At 50.4% G+C, this 5,285-nt stretch overlaps 1 long non-coding RNA gene across 1 annotated transcript; it reads left to right on the top strand.

Annotated features, from left to right (window-relative positions):
- The first annotated feature begins 859 nt into the window (after positions 1-859).
- LOC117554957 lies at positions 860-4,678 on the top strand. Its single transcript, XR_004570340.1, has 2 exons — positions 860-1,011; positions 4,405-4,678. It is a non-coding gene; the product is annotated as an uncharacterized LOC117554957 (long non-coding RNA).
- Positions 4,679-5,285: the final 607 nt, after the last annotated feature.

Genomic DNA, 5,285 nt, shown 5'->3' on the forward strand with positions numbered 1-5,285 from the left:
GTAACACCATACATTATAAGAAGTACATTTAAAAGGTGATTTAAGGAGACATCTAAAAATTGAGAAAATACCCTTCACTTCACACTCCAGAGGGTTTAGGAAAAGGGTAAGGCGATTTTATTTTTAAAAGACAATGAAGGCAGGTTATATTGATTGATATATTTATTATATTGAAAGGCAAATTAATACATAGTCCCATGAATCCGGAATAATGTACAATTCACAGCCTCACAATGTCAGGAACTTTTCATCTACAGATTGCTTTGGTCTGGCTTTACTCTTCACTGATTGGTTACTGAAACTTTGAACTTATACGGACCTCCCCGTTTATTCGCGCGAAAATACGCACGAATCATGGCGCAAATGGCTTTCCATATGTGGCACCCCTGGGATGTGTGACCACATTGATATAATAATTATTATTGTTTGGAGTTGGAATATGCCTTTGTTTTGTACATCTGTCTATTTTCATTTCGTTGGCGGGGTTGAGCAGTGCATTTGGTAGTGTGGCGGAACGTTTGTGTTCCGGGGACTGGTTAGAGGGACGGACTTCCGGGGTTTCCTCAGAAGTAATCTGGAAGGAAACTGAACACAACAGCCTCATCCCAATACCCCTCCTCGACTCCTCTCTTCCCCTCCTCCGGGACTTGACCCGGAAATTGATCAAGACACGCCATGAAGGACGTCCCAATAGCTGAAATGCACACAGAGGAGTTGAGGAGGGGTGAGAGAGGAGGGGTGCGGGAGGAGACGAAAGGGAGGATACACGCGAGCAGACTACGCGGAAGTGTTTTCACTAAAAGCCCCGCCCCCACCTTCACAGCTGGTCGATTTCAACAGAAGAAAACCGACAAATGTAGCTCAGCGTAAGTTCAATCAGGAAGACAACATCATCGGGTGTCACACGTTATTTCAATAAGTGATCAGGGGCATTACGCCCCGGCTAGCCAATCATTGCACCTGCTAACCTCTTTAAATCTGCTCTCCCCTTCCTGTCAGTTGTCATTTCAGGTGTCAACGCACAAGGTAGTAAACGAATAATCCTCCGCAAACACTCAGAAAAGAAAGAAAAAAACCAACAAAAAAAACCACAATGTCTAACACAGACTCCTCCGATAACGAACCGTTTTTCGAAGGATCTTGATCCTGGCTCCGATGTACCTCCGGATGCAGCTTCGAACTCCTCAAGCCTCCTGCCGCCCGCCTGGCTTCCCGTGACAGCTCACAATCAGCAGAAGCAAACTTCATCATCACCCATTTACGGCAGCAGGGTATCTCTGCAGCCTCAGATCTCCCTCTCTCCCAGCTCCGGGAGCTCTCGGACCAAGTCTCCGGCGCGGTCCATCAGCCCAGGGCAGCAGCCCCAGCAGCTCCAGCCAACTCTCCAGCTAACACCCCCGAGAGGCCGGGGCGAGGACGCGGGCGGAGCCGCGGGGGGAAAAGGAAAAAAAAGTCAAGTCCCTCTAGAGCTGGTCCATCTAAAAGGTCCACCTTTCCCCAGGCTCACCCGAGTGTCGCCCAGCCCGGGACCCCGGTAATCAGCCACTAACGGATAGCATAGCAAACTCCCTGCAATCTTTGGCTAGCTCAATGCTGCTAATTGACGCTCGCCTGCAGGCCATGGATAAAGGCCCCGCTGGAGCTTCAACCTCTTCTGCGAACTGGGCCTCGGTCCCCGCTTCGCTGCCAACAGGATTTATGCCGGGTCATGGGGGTTTTCATCCACAAATCATAGCTCCCCCTCACTCCCTGGCTTCCGCACTCCCAGCGCCTCACTCAGGTAGGCCTCATATTCCCCAGAGCGCTCACATTTCCTCTCGGCTGAGAGCGAAAATCCTTGAAGGGAAAGACATTAATTTAGTCAGCCTCATCTTGCCTTCCCCGGAGTGCGACAAGTCCATCGCCGCGGGAGGAAGCATCACTGCCGTTTTTAAGTCCGCAGATCCTCGGCTCCTCAAAGACCTCAACATAGGACAATTTCTGGTTGCTTTCGGCATCTTCCGCGATGTCCTGTGTTCCGTTTACCCGGAAAGAAGAATTGAGTTAGACGCTTATCTGGGCCTCATCGGCGATCTTTATCTTAAATTTGGGAAATCCACGTTCTACTCCTATCACAAGAGCTTTTCTAGCAAAGCAGCGCTTCACTTAGCCCACTGCAACGTTCGCCTGGACTGGTCCGTGCTGGACACCGAGCTGCTCGTGATGGCGACCGGCGGGCAACAAGTTGTTTCATGCATCAGCTGCGGGACGCAGGGCCACACCTCCCCCTTCTGCCCATCAGTGCCTTTCTCCGGGTTCAGAGCTTTTCCTGCGTCACAGTCGGGGAACAATAGACAAAAAAGTCAGGTGCAGAATAGTGCCTGCAGGGAGGCTCACCCGAAGTCAGTTTGCCCCAGGCGCGGGCGCGTCAACTTCCCGCAGCAGAAAACACGTGGGGGAAAAAACTCCTGAAACATCACCTTTCCACCCCCATCAATATCCCACATTTAGCAGCAGCGCTTTCTACTCACCCAGATCCCGTGTTCGTAGAATATCTTCTGTCAGGGCTTTCTCAAGGGTTCAGGGTCGGGGTTATTTCTCCTCCCTCTGTGTCCTTTGTTTCAAAAAATCTGCAATCAGCATCTAAAGAACCCACCATAGTCTCCCAGCTTATCGAGAAAGAACTCAACAAAGGATACCTAATCGGTCCTTTTCACTCACCCCCGTTCTCAGTGTTCCGGACAAGTCCAATAGGAGTAGCCACGCGTAAATACTCTGAGGAAAAAAAGGCTGATTTTCGATCTGTCCGCACCCCGCTCCGGCCCGTTTTGCAGTATTAACAGCCTTATTCCTCCAGAGCCGTTCTCCCTTCATTATGCCTCAGTCGATAACGCAATCAAACTAATCAAGTTTGCGGGGCAAGGAGCCTGGCTCTCCAAGGCAGATATTACTGACGCATTCAAGATCATTCCCATCCATCCATCCCAGTGGAACATGTTCGGTATTAGGTGGGAAGCTAAATTCTACTTCGCGGTTTGCTTGACTTTCGGGTGCAGAAGTAGCCCCTGTATTTTTAATTCCTTTTCCGAAGCTCTCTGCTGGATTCTGCTGAATAATGTCAGGATTCCCTCCGTTCTCCACTTGCTGGACGATTTTCTCCTCATAGATCCCCCTCGGGATAACTCAGGCGCTTCCCTGGCAAAACTCAAATGCTGCTTTCAGGAGCTAGGCGTCCCCCTATCCGGAGAGAAAACCATAGGACCCGACACAAGCTTGGAGTTCTTAGGCATCACACTCGACACTATAGACATGAAAGCATCTCTCCCCATCGCCAAACTGCAGCGCATACGCGACATCACTAAATCCTATTGCGAGCAACAAGTCATCACCAAACAACAGCTGCTCTCCCTCCTCGGGCACCTCAACTTTGCCATGCGCGTCATCCCCCAGGGGCGCTCATTCATCTCCCGCCTCCTGGACGCAGCGTCGGCTGTAACAAACCTCCACGACCGCGTGTTTCTAGACGAAGGCTGCCGCTCAGACCTATGCTTCTGGTCTCTCCTGCTCGCCCACTGGAATGGCATCACCTTCTTTTACGACGACCTCGTGTACTCCTCTGATTCCATGAGGTTTTTCACGGACGCTGCCCCATCCGTGGGTTTTGGGGGTTTCTTTCAGGGAGAGTGGTTCGCGGGCCCGTGGCCTCCCTCATTCCCTCCCTCAGGTCCGCGCTTAGGTTTAACCCTGCGGGCGCAGGTTGCGGACACAGGTCCGCGCTTAGGTTTAACCCTGCGGGTGCAGGTTGCGGACACAGGTCCGCGCTTAGGTTTAAACCTGCGGGCGCAGGTTGCGGACACAGGTCCGCGCTTAGGTTTAACACTGCGAGGGCAGGTTGCGGCCAGTGGGTCTGCGTCATGTTAACCCTGCAGTGCAGGTTGCGGCCAGTGGGCCCGCGCATGTCTAACCCCGCAGCCCGGAAGCGATTCCGGCGCTCATCATGTCCCCATGTTAATCTCTCTTTTCATCCATAGATCTCCGCAGCCAGCCGCAAGGTAAGGATTGCTCACAGCTCCGTACTTCATACTTCACTTCTTTTGGGGGTTCATCAGAGCGGTTCTTTCCCTCCTGAATGATCATCCTGCAAACCCGGGGCCTAATCGCCAAAACATCATTACAGTTACTTGTTGTAATACGTCAATCACTATTCCCGCATATCATGTGTCCCGATAATAAACATGTACTCATACATCACGTCTCTCCTGATTGAAATGTAGCTCAGCGTAAGTTCAATCAGGAAGACAACATCATCGGGTGTCACACGTTATTTCAATAAGTGATCAGGGGCATTACGCCCCGGCTAGCCAATCATTGCACCTGCTAACCTCTTTAAATCTGCTCTCCCCTTCCTGTCAGTTGTCATTTCAGGTGTCAACGCACAACCCTCCTCCACCCCTTCGCCTCCTGTCTCCTAAATACAGGGCCAAGCTAAACCTTCTCCCTTCAGATCGGACTGAACTACTATCACCACCACCAGTGTCTAGACCCCGGGGGGTTCATCAGAGCGGTTCTTTCCCTCCTGAATGATCATCCTGCAAACCCGGGGCCTAATCGCCAAAACATCATTACAGTTACTTGTTGTAATACGTCAATCACTATTCCCGCATATCATGTGTCCCGATAATAAACATGTACTCATACATCACGTCTCTCCTGATTGAACTGGAAGATGAGTGGAAAAAGCGTCACATAATAAAGTGCTCACAGCTCCGTGGGAATTATTATGTGCAATACATTTCTAAAAGGCTTTCACATTACTATAATTATATTTTTATTTAAATGTAGGCTACATTTTACACCAAAACGGAACACAAAAGCAGGACCAACCTAGGGTGACCAGATGTCCCGCTTTGCGTGGGACTGCACAGCATTTTCACGACTTTTGGTGCGTCCCGCAAATTGAGACCATGTCCCGCATATTTCCTTTTGATTGGCTAAAACGCTTTTCTTTAAAATCAGATTTATCCAATGGCTGTTGAGAAAGCAGGGAAGGCTATCATCACGGGGCTGTGTTTGCTGTCAATCAAACTGTAACACACGGCGGGTGCTGGTCAAGTGTTAACCAATGAGAGTAACTCACTCACACACACCCCCCCGCGGCCCCGCCAAACAACAACAACGAAAGTCAGTCAATAACGCAGGCGACGCAGCAGGTTATGGAAAATGGAGGAAACTGAAACTACAGCTAAGAAGAAAAGAAGATGCACATACAACAAAGACTGGGAAGACACGTACCCGTGGGTGAAGCC

The sequence above is a fragment of the Gymnodraco acuticeps genome, unplaced genomic scaffold (assembly GCF_902827175.1).
Source record: "Gymnodraco acuticeps unplaced genomic scaffold, fGymAcu1.1, whole genome shotgun sequence".
Classification (NCBI taxonomy): domain Eukaryota; kingdom Metazoa; phylum Chordata; class Actinopteri; order Perciformes; family Bathydraconidae; genus Gymnodraco; species Gymnodraco acuticeps.